This window comes from Dendrobates tinctorius, unplaced genomic scaffold (assembly GCF_039654945.1).
Source record: "Dendrobates tinctorius isolate UK_male_01 unplaced genomic scaffold, ASM3965494v1 ptg000049l, whole genome shotgun sequence".
NCBI lineage: Eukaryota > Metazoa > Chordata > Amphibia > Anura > Dendrobatidae > Dendrobates > Dendrobates tinctorius.
The window spans coordinates 16,778,727-16,801,930 of NW_027361717.1; positions in this window are offsets into that span (position 1 = coordinate 16,778,727).

Genomic DNA, 23,204 nt, shown 5'->3' on the forward strand with positions numbered 1-23,204 from the left:
GTGCAACATGGTGATGGCACAGCATCATGCTATGGGGGTATTTTTCAGCTGCAGGGATAGGGCGACTAGTTGCAATTGAAGGAAACATGAATGTGGCCAAGTACAGAGATATCCTGGATAAAAACCTCTTTCAGAGTGATCTGGTTTACCTTCCAACAAGACAATGACCCTAAGCACACAATTAAAATAACAAAGGAGTGGCTCTGTTACCATTCTTGACTGGCCCAGCCAGAGCCCTGACCTAAACCCAATTGAGCATCTCTGGAGAGACCTGAAAATGGCTGTCCACCAACGTTCACCATCCAACCTGACGAAACTGGAGAGGATGTGCAGGGAAGAATGGCAGAGGATCCCCAAATTCAGGTATGGAAAACTTTTTGCATCATTAACAAGAAGACTCAATGCTGTATTACATCAAAAGTGTGCTTCTGCTCAATACTGAGCAAAGGGTCTGAATACTTCTGACTAGAGTTGAGCAAAACAGGTCAGACAGATTCAAAAATCGCCGACTTTCGCCAAAGTTGGGTTTCACCGATCGAAACCCGACCCTAGCGTGAGGTTGGCCATGAGGTCGCCGATCAGCGCGCCAAAGTCTCATTTCAAATAATGCTTCCAGCGCCTTTTCTCACCCAATGACGGAGGATGCACACTGTGGGCAACGCGATGACATGTGCAGCAGCCAGCACCATCTTAGAGATGGGCATTGAAGTGATTGGCTTGCTTTGTGTGGCGTCACAGGGGGTTTAAAAGGCTGTGAACGCCGACCGCCATCTTACTTCTGACGATCTTACAATAGGGAGAGGTGCTGCTGCTGATTCTGAACAGGGAGAGCGTTAGGCAGGGAAGAAGAAAAAAAAAACTGCTTCTGCTGCTAGCGCTTTTCACTGTACAGTTAGTGTGCAGTGAAAGGAGAGGATTTTTGTTGTGTGCAGCAGTGCTGGTGGTGATTAGGCTGCCTTTTAAGGCTACCTGCTATCTGCATTGCTGTGTGCACACTGCTGTTCAAACAGCTTTTTTCAAGGCACTCCAAATTTTATTATTTTGTCCTGGTGAGTTACTGAGCGTTCATTTTTTCACACACCGTCTAACTGTGTACGTTCCTCACACACTACCATGTACCGGCTGGTAGCACGGACAAATAGAAGCTATCTGGGTGTGACTCTGGAAGAAAAAGCCGAGGAGTTTGTCCGTTTTTCCAGACCTACACCTTAGAGTTGTGTCCGTTTTTCAAACAGTTTCGTATATCTGCTGTTTGATTACAGTCAAAACTAGACAGATACAGCGTGTGTCAGTCCATATACAAATACACGGAGCTTGACAATTTTCCTTACACACATCGTAAAGAGCTGTCCAATTCTCCAACAGTATTGTATATCTGTCGTTCGCATTGCAGTCACTTTTATACCTAGTCAGCGTGTGTGTGGGACACTCTGTAAATACATATACGAAGATTGTTAGTTGCTCAAAAATCATATACAGCTGTACACTTCTGATACAGTTCCGCATAACTGCTTGTTGGATCACGGTCCAATACATACTGTGAGAGCGTCTGTGACTAACATAATATATACGTTAATTTAATTACACCTTGCACAGCTAGATGCGCCTCATACAGTACCATCTCTCTGCTGGTATTTTTGGTACATTTTCCCAAACATGAAGAAATATGGTGGAAGAGGCCGCGGACGTGGGCAGGGGGGCGCAGCTGGTACTGATGGTGGTGGTGCATTGGCTGGTTCTGGCAAAAGCACAATAGCAGCTAAGGCAGGATGTGTTGAGCCTGCACCATCCTCTGGCCCAAGAATGCCTGTAAGGTTGCCTTTTCTTGGAGTAGGAAAACCGCTTTTAAAGCCGGAGCATCAGGAACAGGTTTTGGCGTACATTACCGAAACAGCCACCAGCTCTATTGCCTCCTCTTCTGAACGGTCGAAACCTGCAAGCATGGAGTCGTCAGTGCAGGGTTCTGGTCATAAAAAACCCCTTTCCTTGTGTCCTTCACCCCCACCAAAAGTTAAGGATGCGTCAGCCCACACTTCAGATTACGGTATGGAGCTCTTTTCACATACCATGCCTGGATTATCCAGTCAAATCCTGAATTCCCCAGTCCAGGATGAATCTTACATGGAGTGCACTGATGCACAGCCACTGCTAGATGATTCTGCTGGTACATTGACCCACAGCACTACATTGCCCTCACAGTCTATTGAGCCAGAATCTGACCCTGATGAAACCCAGGTGCCACTTCCCGCACACTATACCACCTTACACATTGACACAGAAGAAGGTAAAGAGGAAGGTGCAGATGACTTTGAAGAGGAGGTGAAGGATGCCCCAGTTCTTGACCCAGATTGGCATCCATTGGGGGAGGAGGTTGGCGCTGGCAATAGTTCAGATAAGGAGAAGGATCCGCAGCAGGCATTGACATCGCAGCAGCGGTTATCTAGCAGGCCCGAAGCTGTCCTAAAACATGGAACAAAAACTAAAAGAGTTGCAGGACAGCTTGACCAGACGGTCAACTTAGCACAGCGTGCATGGCCAGAAAATGTTTACCATAGTAGGAAGAGTGCAGTGTGGCACTTCTTTGTCCAAAATCCTACTGATGAGGCAAAGGTTACCTGTAAGAAGTGCGGAAGGACCTTTAGCTGAGGCAAACAACTCAGAAATTTGAATACCAGTTGCATGCTTAGACATTTAATCAACATGCACTTGCAAGCATGGATGGACTACAAAACCTCAGGTAGCACATGTGCACCTGCTCCGACTGAAGGTAGCCAAAAATGCTCCATCGCTATCCCCACTGTAAGACCACCGCCACCATTAAGCACACCACCAGCACTAAATGTGGAGGTGTCGTCGCAAGGCCAAAGCACTCAGGGAATCATAATGGTTTTGCAACACAACACTGAATCTAGGCCATCACCACCAATACCATCACCAACCCCCTCTCACTCCATCCGGTCCACCGCTACTTCCCCCATATGCAGCTCTCCAGTCCAGCTCACCCTACCAGACACTCTGAGTAGGACAAGAAAGTACTCATCCTCTCATCCGCGTACACTGTGTTTGAACGCCTACATTGCCAAACTAATCTCATTAAAGATGATGCCCTACTGTTTGTTTGAAAGCTAAGCTTACTGCGACCTCATGGCCTACGCTGTCCCACGCTATGACCTACCCAGTTGGCACTTCTTTTCTTGAAAAGCCATCCCTGCCCTCCACCGGCATATGTGAGACTGCATTGTCCATGCACTAAAACGGTCAGCGAGTGGAAAGGTGCACCTCACAACAGATGCATGGACCAGTAGGCATGGCCAGGGCCCTTAAGTGTCAATCACTGCACACTGGGTTAATGTGGTGGATGCAGGCTCCACTGGGGACAGCAGCAGTGGAACAGTGCTGCCTAGCCCACGGCATAGGAAACATTTGGCTGTAGGCTTTCACTCCTCCTCCTCCTCGTCTATCAGCGAAAGCTCGTCCACAGAGCGCAGTCGCACGAGCACTACATCCACAGCTGGCATTGTTGCACACGAGGTGTCCCACTATTGAACAGCTAGTGGTAAGCGTCAGCAGGCTGTGTTAATGATGATGTCTTTGGGCGACAACAGACACACCGCGGAGGTACTGGCCGACTACTTGCAGCGACAAACAGAGTCATGGCTGGGCAGTCTAAATCTTGAGGCAGGCAAGGTAGTCAGTGATAATGGCTGTAATTTTGTGGCAGCCATAGCCCGTGCAAAACTCACACACATACCTTGCCTGGCTCACACTTTGAACCTGCTGGTGCAGTACTTCCTTAATAATTATCCGGAGTTAACCTCCCTGCTCCATAAGGTGCGAAGACTGTGCTCGCACATCCGTCGCTCGGCCGTACACTCCAGTCGCATGCAGAAACTGCAGCAATTGCTCCACCTCCCCAGGCACTGCCTAATCATAGACGTTGCAACAAGGTGGAACTCCACCCTGCACATGGTTGAGAGGCTGTGCGAACAGAGGCAGGCTGTAATGCATTTGTGGGAGGATACCCAGTCAGGCAGTTTGAGGGAAGACATGGAATTGTCGGGTGTGCAGTGGTCAAAGCTGAAAGACCTCTGTAAAGTCCTTCAGTGTTTTGAGGAATGCACACGGCTGGTAAGCGCAGATGACGCCATCATAAGCATGAGCATCCCACTTATGCATCTGCTCATGCAAAGTTTGACGCACATTAAGGAATAGGCGTTTGCAGCGGAGGAGGAGGAGGGAAGACTTGATGACAGTCAGCCATTGTCTGGTCAGGGAACTGTCCTGGAAGAGGTGGAGGAAGAAGAGGAAGAGGAGGAGGATGAGGTTGAGGGGAATGATTATTTTGGGCAGGAGGATGTTTCTCAGGGGGCAAGAGAAAATGTTGGCATTCCAAGGTCAGGGACAGTGTTTGTGCGTGACTGTAAGGATGTGGATTTGCCAGAAACTGCTCCTCCACCCACCACAGGCAGTGCATCATTGACGCCTGGAACATTGGCCCACATGTGCGATTATGCCTTGTGGATCCTAAAAAGGGACCCCCGCATTGCCAAAATGATGAGGGATGATGACTAGAGTTGAGCGACTTTTGCTTTTTTAGGGTCGCGTTTCGTTTCGTGAAACTCGACTTTTCCAAAAGTCGGGTCGAGCAAGATCGTCCGATTATAGGGAAAAGTCGGGGTCGTCCCGAAACACGAAACCCAATGTAAATCAATGGGGAATAAAAGTCGGCAGTGAGAGGAGGACAGGAAACACACCTACAGTGCCCATTTGAATGCCAAAAGCATCAATTCTTCTTACTTAAGCTTGTCAACCTTAATTAACTTCATAATACAAGTTACGCACTGGAAAATGGGGGTTATTTGGCTAAATTTGTGGGGGGGGAGGGCTGGCTGCAGGTTTTCATGTGCCCTGGGCGAAAGAGCGCCCCTTTAACACATACCACAACTCATCATGCTCCGATACGGCAGAGAAATAGCGGTATAGTACAATGAAAAATACCTCACTTTTTACATCTCATGACGAGGCCCATCTATTTCTCCATACAAAATCATTGGTCCCATATAATGTTTGAAACAGTATATGATGAGCTCCACATAATGCTACAGTATATGTTGGTCCCCATGGATGAAGCTCCACTGTCTTATGGGCCCAAATAATGCTCCAAACATAATGGGCCCCATTTCTAATGCTCTAGTGTATAATGGGCCCTGTAAATGCTGCTCCAGTGTCTGATGTCCACCTTTGGAATGTTCCAGTGTATGGTGGGCCCCATCTATCATTCTCCAGAGTATAGTGCTCCCCAAAAATTGCTGTCCCAACATAGAAAACAATCAAATAAGTCTCCTCGCTAGGGAATCCCTGTACTTGTCTGGACAGGTGCTGTAGCTTGCTTAACAGCTCGCCAGCCGTTCTCACGCCCAGTATGGATTGCACGTGATTGCACAAAGGTTAGAAAGGGTACCGTATCCCTGGATAACATGTATGGATAGCGTACACATTCAAAATATATGTCTATACAGCATGAGGCAGGCTCAGACGGTGTTAGGCCCAGTATGGATTGCACGTCATTGCACAAAGGTTAGAAAGGGTACCGTATCCCCGGATAACATGTATGGATAGCGTACACATTCAAAATATATGTCTATACAGCTTGAGGCAGGCTCAGACGGTGTTAGGCCCAGTATGGATTGCACGTCATTGCACAAAGCTTAGAAAGGGTACCGTATCCCTGGATAACATGTATGGATAGCGTACACATTCAAAATATATGTCTATACAGCATGAGGCAGGCTCAGACGGTGCTAGGCCCAGTATGGATTGCACGTCATTGCACAAAGGTTAGAAGGGGTACCGTATCCCCGGATAACATGTATGGATAGCGTACACATTCAAAATATATGTCTATACAGCATGAGGCAGGCTCAGACGGTGTTAGGCCCAGTATGGATTGCACGTCATTGCACAAAGCTTAGAAGGGGTACCGTATCCCCGGATAACATGTATGGATAGCGTACACATTCAAAATATATGTCTATACAGCATGAGGCAGGCTCAGACGGTGTTAGGCCCAGTATGGATTGCACGTCATTGCACAAAGGTTAGAAAGGGTACCGTATCCCTGGATAACATGTATGGATAGAGTACACATTCAAAATATATGTCTATACAGCATGAGGCAGGCTCAGACGGTGTTAGGCCCAGTATGGATTGCACGTCATTGCACAAAGGTTAGAAAGGGTACCGTATCCCCGGATAACATGTATGGATAGCGTACACATTCAAAATATATGTCTATACAGCATGAGGCAGGCTCAGACGGTGTTAGGCCCAGTATGGATTGCACGTCATTGCACAAAGGTTAGAAGGGGTACCGTATCCCCGGCTAACATGTATGGATGGCGTACACATTCAAAATATATGTCTATACAGCATGAGGCAGGCTCAGACGGTGTTAGGCCCAGTATGGATTGCACGTCATTGCACAAAGGTTAGAAAGGGTACCGTATCCCTGGATAACATGTATGGATAGCGTACACATTCAAAATATATGTCTATACAGCATGAGGCAGGCTCAGACGGTGTTAGGCCCAGTATGGATTGCACGTCATTGCACAAAGGTTAGAAGGGGTACCGTATCCCCGGATAACATGTATGGATAGCGTACACATTCAAAATATATGTCTATACAGCATGAGGCAGGCTCAGACGGTGTGAGGCCCAGTATGGATTGCACGTCATTGCACAAAGGTTAGAAGGGGTACCGTATCCCCGGATAACATGTATGGATAGCGTACACATTCAAAATATATGTCTATACAGCATGAGGCAGGCTCAGACGGTGTTAGGCCCAGTATGGATTGCACGTCATTGCACAAATGTTAGAAGGGGTACCGTATCCTCGGATAACATGTATGGATAGCGTACACATTCAAAATATATTTCTATACAGCATGAGGCAGGCTCAGACGGTGTTAGGCCCAGAATGGATTGCACGTCATTGCACAAAGGTTAGAAAGGGTACCGTATCCCTGGATAACATGTATGGATAGCGTACACATTCAAAATATATGTCTATACAGCATGAGGCAGGCTCAGACGGTGTTAGGCCCAGTATGGATTGCACGTCATTGCAGAAAGGTTAGAAGGGGTACCGTATCCCCGGATAACATGTATGGATAGCGTACACCTTCAAAATATATGTCTATACAGCATGAGGCAGGCTCAGACGGTGTTAGGCCCAGTATGGATTGCACGTCATTGCACAAAGGTTAGAAAGGGTACCGTATCCCCGGATAACATGTATGGATAGCGTACACATTCAAAATATATGTCTATACAGCATGAGGCAGGCTCAGACGGTGTTAGGCCCAGTATGGATTGCACGTCATTGCACAAAGGTTAGAATGGTTCCGTATCCCTGGATAACATGTATGGATAGCGTACACATTCAAAATATATGTCTATACAGCATGAGGCAGGCTCAGACGGTGTTAGGCCCAGAATGGATTGCACGTCATTGCACAAAGGTTAGAAAGGGTACCGTATCCCTGGATAACATGTATGGATAGCGTACACATTCAAAATATATGTCTATACAGCATGAGGCAGGCTCAGACGGTGTTAGGCCCAGTATGGATTGCACGTCATTGCACAAAGGTTAGAAAGGGTACCGTATCCCTGGATAACATGTATGGATAGCGTACACATTCAAAATATATGTCTTTACAGCATGAGGCAGGCTCAGACGGTGTTTGGCCCAGTATGGATTGCACGTCATTGCACAAAGGTTAGAAGGGGTACCGTATCTCCGGATAACATGTATGGATAGCGTACACATTCAAAATATATGTCTATACAGCATGAAGCAGGCTCAGACGGTGTTAGGCCCAGTATGGATTGAACGTCATTGCACAAAGGTTAGAAGGGGTACCGTATCCCCGGATAACATGTATGGATAGCGTACACATTCAAAATATATGTCTATACAGCATGAGGCAGGCTCAGACGGTGTGAGGCCCAGTATGGATTGCACGTCATTGCACAAAGGTTAGAAAGGGTACCGTATCCCTGGATAACATGTATGGATAGCGTACACATTCAAAATATATGTCTATACAGCATGAGGCAGGCTCAGACGGTGTTAGGCCCAGTATGGATTGCACGTCATTGCAGAAAGGTTAGAAGGGGTACCGTATCCCCGGATAACATGTATGGATAGCGTACACATTCAAAATATATGTCTATACAGCATGAGGCAGGCTCAGACGGTGTTAGGCCCAGTATGGATTGCACGTCATTGCACAAAGGTTAGAAAGGGTACCGTATCCCTGGATAACATGTATGGATAGCGTACACATTCAAAATATATGTCTATACAGCATGAGGCAGGCTCAGACGGTGTTAGGCCCAGTATGGATTGCACGTCATTGCACAAAGGTTAGAAGGGGTACCGTATCCCCGGATAACATGTATGGATAGCGTACACATTCAAAATATATGTCTATACAGCATGAGGCAGGCTCAGACGGTGTTAGGCCCAGTATGGATTGCACGTCATTGCACAAAGGTTAGAAGGGGTACCGTATCCCCGGATAACATGTATGGATAGCGTACACATTCAAAATATATGTCTATACAGCATGAGGCAGGCTCAGACGGTGTTAGGCCCAGTATGGATTGCACGTCATTGCACAAATGTTAGAAGGGGTACCGTATCCTCGGATAACATGTATGGATAGCGTACACATTCAAAATATATTTCTATACAGCATGAGGCAGGCTCAGACGGTGTTAGGCCCAGAATGGATTGCACGTCATTGCACAAAGGTTAGAAAGGGTACCGTATCCCTGGATAACATGTATGGATAGCGTACACATTCAAAATATATGTCTATACAGCATGAGGCAGGCTCAGACGGTGTTAGGCCCAGTATGGATTGCACGTCATTGCAGAAAGGTTAGAAGGGGTACCGTATCCCCGGATAACATGTATGGATAGCGTACACCTTCAAAATATATGTCTATACAGCATGAGGCAGGCTCAGACGGTGTTAGGCCCAGTATGGATTGCACGTCATTGCACAAAGGTTAGAAAGGGTACCGTATCCCCGGATAACATGTATGGATAGCGTACACATTCAAAATATATGTCTATACAGCATGAGGCAGGCTCAGACGGTGTTAGGCCCAGTATGGATTGCACGTCATTGCACAAAGGTTAGAATGGTTCCGTATCCCTGGATAACATGTATGGATAGCGTACACATTCAAAATATATGTCTATACAGCATGAGGCAGGCTCAGACGGTGTTAGGCCCAGAATGGATTGCACGTCATTGCACAAAGGTTAGAAAGGGTACCGTATCCCTGGATAACATGTATGGATAGCGTACACATTCAAAATATATGTCTATACAGCATGAGGCAGGCTCAGACGGTGTTAGGCCCAGTATGGATTGCACGTCATTGCACAAAGGTTAGAAAGGGTACCGTATCCCTGGATAACATGTATGGATAGCGTACACATTCAAAATATATGTCTTTACAGCATGAGGCAGGCTCAGACGGTGTTTGGCCCAGTATGGATTGCACGTCATTGCACAAAGGTTAGAAGGGGTACCGTATCTCCGGATAACATGTATGGATAGCGTACACATTCAAAATATATGTCTATACAGCATGAAGCAGGCTCAGACGGTGTTAGGCCCAGTATGGATTGAACGTCATTGCACAAAGGTTAGAAGGGGTACCGTATCCCCGGATAACATGTATGGATAGCGTACACATTCAAAATATATGTCTATACAGCATGAGGCAGGCTCAGACGGTGTGAGGCCCAGTATGGATTGCACGTCATTGCACAAAGGTTAGAAAGGGTACCGTATCCCTGGATAACATGTATGGATAGCGTACACATTCAAAATATATGTCTATACAGCATGAGGCAGGCTCAGACGGTGTTAGGCCCAGTATGGATTGCACGTCATTGCAGAAAGGTTAGAAGGGGTACCGTATCCCCGGATAACATGTATGGATAGCGTACACATTCAAAATATATGTCTATACAGCATGAGGCAGGCTCAGACGGTGTTAGGCCCAGTATGGATTGCACGTCATTGCACAAAGGTTAGAAAGGGTGCCGTATCCCCGGATAACATGTATGGATAGCGTACACATTCAAAATATATGTCTATACAGCATGAGGCAGGCTCAGACGGTGTTAGGCCCAGTATGGATTGCACGTCATTGCACAAAGGTTAGAATGGTTCCGTATCCCTGGATAACATGTATGGATAGCGTACACATTCAAAATATATGTCTATACAGCATGAGGCAGGCTCAGACGGTGTTAGGCCCAGTATGGATTGCATGTCATTGCACAAAGGTTAGAAAGGGTACCGTATCCCTGGATAACATGTATGGATAGCGTACACATTCAAAATATATGTCTATACAGCATGAGGCAGGCTCAGACGGTGTTAGGCCCAGTATGGATTGCACGTCATTGCACAAAGGTTAGAAAGGGTACCGTATCCCTGGATAACATGTATGGATAGCGTACACATTCAAAATATATGTCTTTACAGCATGAGGCAGGCTCAGACGGTGTTAGGCCCAGTATGGATTGCACGTCATTGCACAAAGGTTAGAAGGGGTACCGTATCCCCGGATAACATGTATGGATAGCGTACACATTCAAAATATATGTCTATACAGCATGAGGCAGGCTCAGACGGTGTTAGGCCCAGTATGGATTGCACGTCATTGCACAAAGGTTTGAAAGGGTACCGTATCCCTGGATAACATGTATGGATAGCGTACACATTCAAAATATATGTCTATACAGCATGAGGCAGGCTCAGACGGTGTTATGCCCAGTATGGATTGCACGTCATTGCACAAAGGTTAGAAGGGGTACCGTATCCCCGGATAACATGTATGGATAGCGTACACATTCAAAATATATGTCTATACATCAGGAGGCAGGCTCAGACGGTGTCAGGCACAGTATGAATTTGACGGCCCAGATTACACAGCGGAGGAGCAGGGAGAGGTAAAGATTGCAAATGCTGGGGCCCTGGCCAAGCAAGGGGGGCACACTCGTGGGCGTCGGTACTGGCACTGGGCCCCTCATAGTACAGCGGTGTGTCTGACGGCGGGTGTGCACCACCACCGTCAGAGACACTTGATTGCACTATGAGGGACCCTGTGCCAGTGCCCGCGCCCAAGAGTCGGCCTACCCACCTGTCCAGGGCAACGGCACTCGCACGGTGTCGTGCGCTAGGTGGTGACACAGTTAGGGAGTTTTAAAAAGTGGCATATGTTGATGTTGGACATTCAATTGATGCAAAAGGCAAAATAGGTGAAGTACCAGGAAGAGGTGGACCAAAGCAAGCCATTTTTCTGTCACCCTATGTGTCATCAGGGGAAGGTGGGACAAAATCCTTGGAAACCCATGCATGGTTCATTTTAATGAAGGTTAGATCATCCACATTTTGGGTAGACAGACGGGTCCTTTTTTCTGTCAGGATTGATCCAGCTGCACTGAAGACTCTTTCCGATAGCACACTTGCAGCTGGGCAAGCGAGCTCCTGTAAGGCATATTGGGCCAATTCAGGCCAGGTGTCCAGTTTAGCAGCCCAATAGTCAAAGGGGAATGACCTGTGTGGGAGAACATCGATATGGGAGGAAAAGTAGTTTGTAACCATAGTTGACAACTGCTGTCTCCTGTCACTTTCCATCGATGCAGTATTACCAGTTGTGTGAGCGGTATTTGAAAAATCAGTCCACAACATTGTCATGAAACCCCTGTCTCCAACGCCACTTCTGCTGTGTGCACCACGAACACCTCTGCCAAGCTGCCCCCGGCCCGTACGGCTCGTGTGAGAACCATCACCGCTGCTGTGTGCTGGGAATGCCTCAAGCAACCGATTTACCAGAGTTGCTTGTTTATTAGCCAATATTAGGTCAAGGTTCTCCTGTGGCATGATGTTTTGTAATTTGCCTTTATAGCGTGGATCCAGGATGCTGGCCAACCAGTAGTCGTCATCGTTCATCATTTTGGCAATGCGGGGGTCCCTTTTTAGGATCCGCAAGGCATAATCTGACATGTGGGCCAATGTTCCCGGTGTCAATGATGCACTGCGAGTGCTGGGTGGAGGAGCACTTTCTGGCAAATCCACATCCCTCCAGTCACGCACAAACCCTGTACCAGACCTTGCCACGCCAACATTTTCACTTGCCCCACGAGATGCATCCTCCTCCCCTAAGTAATCATCCCCATCATCCTCCTCCTCCTCCTCTTCTTCCTCCACCTCGTCCAGGAGAGGTCCCTGAGCAGACAATGGCTGAATGTCATCAAGGATTCCCTCCTCCTCTTCCTCCTCATCAACATTGGCTGCAGACGCCTGCTCCTTAAGGTGCGTCAAAGTTTGCATGAGCAGACGCATAAGTGGGATGCTCATGCTTAGGATGGCGTCGTCTGCGCTTACCAGCCGTGTGCATTCCTCAAAACACTGAAGGACTTTACAAAGGTCTTTCAGCTTCGACCACTGCACGCCTGTCAACTCCATGTCTGCTCTCAAAGTGCCTGGCCGTGTATCCTCCCACAAATGCATTATGGCCTGCCTCTGCTCGCACAGCCGCTCCACCATGTGCAGGGTGGAGTTCCACCTTGTTGCAATGTCGATAATGAGGCGGTGGTTGGGAAGGTGGAGCAATCGCTGCAGCTTCTGCATACGAACGGAGTGTACAGGCGACCTGCGGATGTGCGCGCACAGTCTTCGCACCTTCTGGAGCAGGGCTGTTAACTCCGGATAATTTTTGAGGAAGCACTGCACCACCAGGTTCAAGGTGTGAGCCAAGCAAGGTATGTGGCTGAGTTTTGAAAGGGCTATGGCTGCCACAAAATTACGGCCGTTATCACTAACTACCTTGCCTGCCTCAAGATGTACACTGCCCAGCCATGACTCAGTTTGTCGCTTCAAGTACTCGGCCAGCACCTCGGCGGTGTGTCTGTCGTCCAAACACATCATCTGCAACACAGCCTGCTGACGCTTTCCACTAGCTGCTCGATAGGGGGACACATCGTGTGCAACAGTGGCAGCTGCAGATGGAGTGCTCGTACGACTGCGCTCTGTGGACGAGCTGTCGCTTCTGGAGGAGGAGGAGGAGGAGGGTCGAACGCCTACAGCCAACTGTTTCCTAGACCGTGGGCTAGGCAGCACTGTCCCACCACCGCTGTCCCCTGTGGACCCTGCATCCACCACATTAACCCAGTGCGCAGTGATGGACACGTAACGGCCCTGGCCATGCCGACTGGACCATGCATCAGTTGTGAGGTGCACCTTTCCACTCACTGACTGCTTGAGTGCATGGACAATGCGGTCTTTCACATGATGGTGGAGGGCTGGGATGGCTTTGCGAGAGAAGAAGTGGCGACTGGGTAGGTCATAGCGTGGTACTGCATAGGCCATGAGTTCGCGGAAAGCTGTGCTTTCCACCAACCGAAAGGGCATCATCTCAAACGAGATTAGTTTGGCAATGTGGGCGTTCAAACCCAGTGTACGCGGATGAGAGACTGAGTACTTTCTTGACCTACTCATAGTGTCTGGGAGGGTGAGCTGGACTTGAGAGCTGCATATGGTGGAAGTAGCGGTGGACAGGGCGGACTGAGAGAGGGTTGATGATGGTGATGGAGTTGGTGTTCTTTCTGATGGCCTAGAATCAGTCTTTCGTTGATATAACAGTGGGATTCCCTGACTGCTGTGGCCTTGCAACGACACCTCAACATTTGCTGCTGTGCTAACCGGTGTGCTTACAGTGGGGGAAACAATGTAGCGTTGCTGACTACCTTCGTTGTGATCAGTTGCACATGTGGCACTTGAGGTTTGGTGTTGTGTCCACGCTTGCAAGTGCATGCTGGTTAAATGTCTAAGCATGCAACTGGTATTCAAATTTTTCAGATTTTTCCCTCGGCTAAAGGTCTTTGCGCACTTCTTACAGATAACCTTGGCCTGATCATGAGGATTTTGTTCAAAAAAGTGCCACACTGCACTCTTCCTACTTTGGCAGACATTTTGCGGCCTAGCACGCTGTGATCTTTTGATCCTCTGGACAAGCTGTCCAGCAACTCTTTTGATGTTTGGAACCTGTCTTTGGAGTGCTCCGGGCCTGCCAGATACAACAGCTGTTGCGATGTCGATGTCTGCTGTGGATGCTCCTCATCTGAGCTATTGGAAGCAGCACCCTCTTCCCCCAATGGATGCCAATCTGGGTCAACAACTGCGTCATCCATCACCTCCTCTTCTATGTCATGTGCACCTTTCTCTGTGTCACCGTGTATGGTGGTATAGTGTGCGGGAAGGGGCAGCTGAGTCTCATCAGGGTCAAAATCTGGCTCTGTACACTGCGAGGACAATGTAGTGCTCTGAGTGAATGTACCAGCAGAATCATCCATCAGCGGCTGTGCATCAGTGCACTCCATGTCAGATTCATCTTGGCCTGGGTAATTCACCATTTGACTTGATAATCCAGGCATGGTATGTGAAAACAGCTCCATGGAGTAATGAGTAGTATGGCCTGCGTCATCCTTCAATCTTGGTTGGGGTGAAGGACACAAGGAAAGATGTGGTTCATGAACATGAGCCTCCAATGATGACTCAGTGCTTTTACTTTTTACAACTGAAGAAGAGGAGGCGATAGAGCTGGAGGCTGAGTCAGCAATGTAAGACAAAACTTTTTCCTGATGCTCTGCCTTTAAAAGCGGTTTGCCAACTCCTAGAAAACTAAGCGTTCGAGGCCTTATGTAGACAGACGATGATGCAGGGTCAGCACCTCCTGCATTTGGTCCTATTTTGCTCTTGCCACTACCATCAGATCCACCACCAACACCATCATTACCAGCTGCCAACCCCCGCCCAATTCCACGGCCTCTTCCACCAGCCTTCCTCATTTTTGGTAGAAATGTAGACAAAATCCAACAAACTATATAGTAATGTAAAACAAGGTACAAGGTGTCTATAGGACAGGGGAGTTTTAGAATTTCTGCACACACTTGTGGACAGTGGACACTTGTGGATTGTGTGCGGCCCACTGATATCTGAGCGCTATGTGACACGCTCGATGGCACAGCTGCCTGTGACCAAAGTGACGAGAAGATAATGGAGATTTTGAATCTCTGCGTACACTTGTGGACAGTGGACACTTGTGGATTGTGTGCGGCTCACTGATATCTGAGCGCTATGTGACACGCTCGATGGCACAGCTGCCTGTGACCAAAGTGACGAGAGGATAATGGAGATTTTGAATCTCTGCGTACACTTGTGGACAGTGGACACTTGTGGATTGTGTGCGGCCCACTGATATCTGAGCGCTATGTGACACGCTCGATGGCACAGCTGCCTGTGACCAAAGTGACGAGAGGATAATGGAGATTTTGAATCTCTGCGTACACTTTTGGACACTGGACACTTGTGCATTGTGTGCGGCCCACTGATATCTGAGCGCTATGTGACACGCTCGATGGCACAGCTGCCTGTGACCAAAGTGACGAGAGGATAATGGAGATTTTGAATCTCTGCGTACACTTTTGGACACTGGACACTTGTGGATTGTGTGCGGCCCACTGATATCTGAGCGCTATGTGACACGCTCGATGGCACAGCTGCCTGTGACCAAAGTGACGAGAGGATAATGGAGATTTTGAATCTCTGCGTACACTTGTGGACAGTGGACACTTGTGGATTGTGTGCGGCCCACTGATATCTGAGCGCTATGTGACACGCTCGATGGCACAGCTGCCTGTGACCAAAGTGACGAGAGGATAATGGAGATTTTGAATCTCTGCGTACACACTTTTGGACACTGGACACTTGTGGATTGTGTGCGGCCCACTGATATCTGAGCGCTATGTGACACGCTCGATGGCACAGCTGCCTGTGACCAAAGTGACGAGAGGATAATGGAGATTTTGAATCTCTGCGTACACTTTTGGACACTGGACACTTGTGGATTGTGTGCGGCCCACTGATATCTGAGCGCTATGTGACACGCTCGATGGCACAGCTGCCTGTGACCAAAGTGACGAGAGGATAATGGAGATTTTGAATCTCTGCGTACACTTGTGGACAGTGGACACTTGTGGATTGTGTGCGGCCCACTGATAGCTGAGCGCTATGTGACACGCTCGATGGCACAGCTGCCTGTGACCAAAGTGACGAGAGGATAATGGAGATTTTGAATCTCTGCGTACAGTTTTGGACACTGGACACTTGTGGATTGTGTGCGGCCCACTGATATCTGAGGGCTATGTGACACGCTCGATGGCACAGCTGCCTGTGACCAAAGTGACGAGAGGATAATGGAGATTTTGAATCTCTGCGCACACTTTTGGACACTGGACACTTGTGGATTGTGTGCGGCCCACTGATATCTGAGCGCTATGTGACACGCTCAATGGTACAGCTGCCTGTGAACAAAGTGACGAGAGGATAATGGAGATTTTGAATCTCTGCGTACACTTGTGGACAGTGGACACTTGTGGATTGTGTGCGGCCCACTGATATCTGAGCGCTATGTGACACGCTCGATGGCACAGCTGCCTGTGACCAAAGTGACGAGAGGATAATGGAGATTTTGAATCTCTGCGTACACTTGTGGACAGTGGACACTTGTGGATTGTGTGCGGCCCACTGATATCTGAGCGCTATGTGACACGCTCGATGGCACAGCTGCCTGTGACCAAAGTGACGAGAGGATAATGGAGATTTTGAATCTCTGCGTACACTTTTGGACACTGGACACTTGTGGATTGTGTGCGGCCCACTGATATCTGAGCGCTATGTGACACGCTCGATGGCACAGCTGCCTGTGACCAAAGTGACGAGAGGATAATGGAGATTTTGAATCTCTGCGTACACTTTTGGACACTGGACACTTGTGGATTGTGTGCGGCCCACTGATATCTGAGCGCTATGTGACACGCTCGATGGCACAGCTGCCTGTGACCAAAGTGACGAGAGGATAATGGAGATTTTGAATCTCTGCGTACACTTTTGGACACTGGACACTTGTGGATTGTGTGCGGCCCACTGATATCTGAGCGCTATGTGACACGCTCGATGGCACAGCTGCCTGTGACCAAAGTGACGAGAGGATAATGGAGATTTTGAATCTCTGCGTACACTTGTGGACAGTGGACACTTGTGGATTGTGTGCGGCCCACTGATATCTGAGCGCTATGTGACACGCTCGATGGCACAGCTGCCTGTGACCAAAGTGACGAGAGGATAATGGAGATTTTGAATCTCTGCGTACACTTGTGGACAGTGGACACTTGTGGATTGTGTGCGGCCCACTGATATCTGAGCGCTATGTGACACGCTCGATGGCACAGCTGCCTGTGACCAAAGTGACGAGAGGATAATGGAGATTTTGAATCTCTGCGTACACTTTTGGACACTGGACACTTGTGGATTGTGTGCGGCCCACTGATATCTGAGCGCTATGTGACTCGCTCGATGGCACAGCTGCCTGTGACCAAAGTGACGAGAGGATAATGGAGATTTTGAATCTCTGCGTACACTTTTGGACACTGGACACTTGTGGATAGTGTGCAGCCCACTGATATCTGAGCGCTATGTGACACGCTCGATGGCACAGCTGCCTGTGACCAAAGTGACGAGAGGATAATGGAGATTTTGAATCTCTGCGTACACTTTTGGACACTGGACACTTGTGGATTGTGTGCGGCCCACTGATATCTGAGCGCTATGTGACACGCTCGATGGCACAGCTGCCTGTGACCAAAGTGACGAGAGGATAATGGAGATTTTGAATCTCTGCGTACACTTTTGGACACTGGACACTTGTGGATTGTGTGCGGCCCACTGATATCTGAGCGCTATGTGACACGCTCGATGGCACAGCTGCCTGTGACCAAAGTGACGAGAGGATAATGGAGATTTTGAATCTCTGTGTACACTTGTGGACAGTGGACACTTGTGGATTGTGTGCGGCCCACTGATATCTGAGCGCTATGTGACACGCTCGATGGCACAGCTGCCTGTGACCAAAGTGACGAGAGGATAATGGAGATTTTGAATCTCTGCGTACACTTTTGGACACTGGACACTTGTGGATTGTGTGCGGCCCACTGATATCTGAGCGCTATGTGACACGCTCGATGGCACAGCTGCCTGTGACCAAAGTGACGAGAGGATAATGGAGATTTTGAATCTCTGCGTACACTTGTGGACAGTGGACACTTGTGGATTGTGTGCGGCCCACTGATATCTGAGCGCTATGTGACACGCTCGATGGCACAGCTGCCTGTGACCAAAGTGACGAGAGGATAATGGAGATTTTGAATCTCTGCGTACACTTTTGGACACTGGACACTTGTGGATTGTGTGCGGCCCACTGATATCTGAGCGCTATGTGACACGCTCGATGGCACAGCTGCCTGTGACCAAAGTGACGAGAGGATAATGGAGATTTTGAATCTCTGCGTACACTTGTGGACAGTGGACACTTGTGGATTGTGTGCGGCCCACTGATATCTGAGCGCTATGTGACACGCTCGATGGCACAGCTGCCTGTGACCAAAGTGACGAGAGGATAATGGAGATTTTGAATCTCTGCGTACACTTGTGGACAGTGGACACTTGTGGATTGTGTGCGGCCCACTGATATCTGAGCGCTATGTGACACGCTCGATGGCACAGCTGCCTGTGACCAAAGTGACGAGAGGATAATGGAGATTTTGAATCTCTGCGTACACTTTTGGACACTGGACACTTGTGGATTGTGTGCTGCCCACTGATATCTGAGCGCTATGTGACACGCTCGATGGCACAGCTGCCTGTGACCAAAGTGACGAGAGGATAATGGAGATTTTGAATCTCTGCGTACACTTGTGGACAGTGGACACTTGTGGATTGTGTGCGGCCCACTGATATCTGAGCGCTATGTGACACGCTCGATGGCACAGCTGCCTGTGACCAAAGTGACGAGAGGATAATGGAGATTTTGAATCTCTGCGTACACTTGTGGACAGTGGACACTTGTGGATTGTGTGCGGCCCACTGATATCTGAGCGCTATGTGACACGCTCGATGGCACAGCTGCCTGTGACCAAAGTGACGAGAGGATAATGGAGATTTTGAATCTCTGCGTACACTTTTGGACACTGGACACTTGTGGATTGTGTGCTGCCCACTGATATCTGAGCGCTATGTGACACGCTCAATGGCACAGCTGCCTGTGACCAAAGTGACGAGAGGATAATGGAGATTTTGAATCTCTGCGTACACTTTTGGACACTGGACACTTGTGGATTGTGTGCGGCCCACTGATATCTGAGCGCTATGTGACACGCTCGATGGCACAGCTGCCTGTGACCAAAGTGACGAGAGGATAATGGAGATTTTGAATCTCTGCGTACACTTTTGGACACTGGACACTTGTGGATTGTGTGCGGCCCACTGATATCTGAGCGCTATGTGACACGCTCGATGGCACAGCTGCCTGTGACCAAAGTGACGAGAGGATAAGGGAGATTGGATTGCTTTTAAAAAAGCAGTTTGCGGAGCAGTGGGTAAACAGCAATGCCAGCGTGTCAGGAAGCCTTAGAAGGCAGCCCAACAACCAACACCACTGATACACCACAATATAGCCTCCCCTTTCACTGCACACACAGTGACTTGTGTGTTGTGCAGGCCAAATCGCTAGCAATAGAAGCAGTTTTTTTGTCTTCTTCCCTGCCTAACGCTCTCCCTACAGAATCAGCAGCAACCTCTCCCTATACTAAGATCGGCAGAAGTAAGATGGCGGTCGGCGTGCATGCCCTTTTATACCCCCTGTGACGCCCACCAAAGCAAGCCAATCACTTGCATGCCCTTCTGAAAGATGGTGGTGACCCGTGCCTATGTCATCACGTTGCCCACAGTGTCCGTGGATCCTGATTGGCTGAAAAAGAGCGCAAAACAAACTTTTGAAACGCGACTTTGGCGCGTAAGTCGCCGACCTCGTGGCCGACCTCATCCTAGGGTCGGGTTTCGTTTCATGAAACCCGACTTTGCCAAAAGTCGACGACTTTTGAATTTTTTCGACCCGTTTCGCTCAACTCTAATGATGACTACTGGCTGGTCAGCATCCTCGATCCACGCTACAAAGGCAAATTACACAACGTCATGCCACAGGAGAACCTAGAGACATTTGCTAACAAACAAGCAACTCTGGTAAACCGGTTGTTTGAGGCATTCCCAGCACACAGCAGCGGAGCTGGTTCTCCCACGAGCCGTAGTAGGCAAAATGGAATAGGTGTTCGTGGTGCACTCAGCTGAACTGGCGTTGGAGACAGGGGTTTCCTGACCATGTTGTGGTCTGATTTCTCAAGTCCCGCGCACATGACAGCTAATGCAGAATCGATTAAAAGTGACAGGAGGCAGCAGTTGTCAACTATGGTTACAAACTACTTTTCCTCCCATATCGATGTTCTCCCTCACAGGTCATTCCCCTTTGACTATTGGGCCTCTAAACTGGATTCCTGGCCTGAATTGGCACAATATGACTTACAGGAGCTCGCTTGCCCTGCTGCTAGTGTGTTATCTGAAAGAGTCTTCAGTGCTGCTGGATCAATCCTGACAGAAAAAAGGACCCGTCTGTCGACCCAAAATGCTTATGATCTAACCTTCATTAAAAAGAACCATGCATGGGTTTCAAAGGATTGTGTCCCACCTTCCCCTGATGACACATAGGTTACCAAAAAAGTGTCTCGGTTTTTTCCTCCTCTTCCTCGGACTTGCTCCCTGTGATCACAATTTGATGGAGACGAGTAACAGTGATGTGATCCACGCTACTGCGATAAAGCAATCCTTTCTTCACAAAGAACCTTTTTCGCTTTCTCCACAGACACAGTAATTGAGGGTCTGCATCGCCTCTGCAACATCTTCTGGGAGGTTTTCCCGCGATGAGTAATTACAAAATTTCTGCTAATACTCGACTTTGCGTCTATACTTGTATCCATGTAGTTTCCAGTAGCGGAGATTCTTGACTGGCTTACTGATATTGAAATTGGAGCCCATCATACACTGGAGCATCATCCATGAGGACCATCATGTACTGGAGCATTGCAAATGGGGCAGATCAGACACTGGAGCAGCATCTAAGGGGCACATTATACTCTGGAGCATTACAAATGGGGCCCATTATATATGGAGCATTATTGGAGCCCATCTTACACTGGAGCATCATCCATGAATCCATGAGGCCCATCATGTACTGGAGCAATGTAAATGGTGCAGATCAGACACTGGAGCAGCATCTAAAGGGCCCATTACACACTGGAGCACTACAAATGGGGCCCATTATATATGGAGCATTATTAGGGCCCATGATACACTGGAGCATCATCCATGAGGCCCATCAAGTACTGGAGCATTGTAAATGGGGCAGATCAGACACTGGAGCAGCATCTAAGGGGCACATTATACACTGGAGCATTACAAATGGGGCCCATGATATATGGAGCATTATTGTAGCCCATCATACACTGGAGCATCATTCATGAGGCCCATCATGTACTGGAGCATTACAAATGGGCCCATTATATATGGAGCATTATTAGGGCCCATGATACACTGGAGCATCATTCATGAGGCACATCATGTACTGGAGCATTGTAAATGGGGCAGATCAGACACTGGAGCAGCATCTAAGGGACACATTATGCACTGGAGCATTACAAATGGGGCCCATTATATATGGAGCATTATTGGAGCTCATCATACACTGGAGCATCATCCATGAATCCATGAGGCCCATCATGTACTGGAGCAATGTAAATGGTGCAGATCAGACACTGGAGCAGCATCTAAAGGGCCCATTATACCCGTGAGCATTACAAATGGGGCCCATTATATATGGAACATTATGTGGAGCTCAGCAGATATTGTATGGAACATTATATGTGACTAATTATTTGGTATGTAGAAATATATGGGGCTCATTATTCTGTATGGCGCACAATGTAGTGGCCATAACACTGTATGGAGTTATATACTGTCCTGTTTGTGAGCTATTGTACAATTTAAAATAGATCAGTCATGTCATGTAAGCAGTGAAGTATGTGTCATTGTACTATACCTATATTTCTGTGGTGTATCGGAGCATCATGAGTTGTGGTATGTGTTAAAAGGGCGCACTGACACTCTTTGGCCCAGGGCACATGAAAACCTGGAGCCAGTCCAACCCCCCCACAACCTTAGCCAAATAACCCCCAGTTTTCAATGCGTAACTATTATTAGGAAGTAAATTAAGGTTTACAAACTTCAGTTATAAGAATTGATGTTTTTGGCATTGAAATGGGCACTGTAGGTGTGTTTACTGCCTTCCACTCCCTGCCGACTTTGCTTCCCCATTGACTTGCATTGGGTTTCGTGTTTCAGTCGGCCTCCGACTTTTCCCTACAGTCGGCCGATTTCGTTCGACCCGACTTTTGCCGAAAAAAGGCAAAGTCGCTCATCTCTACTTCTGACCATGTGATATTTCAGTTTTTCTTTTTAAATAAATTTGCAAAAATTTCAACATTTCTGTTTTTTTCAGTCAAGATGGGGTGCAGAGTGGACATTAATGAGAAAAAAATGAACTTTTTTAAATTTACCAAATGGCTGCAATGAAACAAAGAGTGAAAAATTTAAAGGGATCTGAATACTTTCCAAAGCCACTGTATGTGCAAAATATTGAGTTACACTCGTTAATAATGGAATTACGTTTTTCAATTGTTCCATTGCCCCAGATGTATAAAAGCCCATTGCCATGTACTTTGCTGGTACAAATGGAGCACCCACCAGGGCCGTGGGAATACTTGGTACCGGGCCGGTTTTTAAGGGGATGCGTCACGGCAGCAGTCACCCGGTCCGTGGCCCTAGGCATCCAATGAAAAATGATGATTAAAGGGGAAATAGAGTTTATAAGAGATGATTTGTATCGCCACCTGTGGTACTCGGCCAAGGATGGCCGACGCTGCTTAAAAAGACCGCTGTGGCTGATGGTGATGCAGCAGAGGTGATGCAACTCTCCACAGGAAGAGCTTAATAATAATAATAATAATAATAATAATAATCTTTATTTATATAGCGCCAACATATTCCGCAGCGCTTTACAGTTTAACAGTTTCAAAACACATGTCATAAGTAACAATG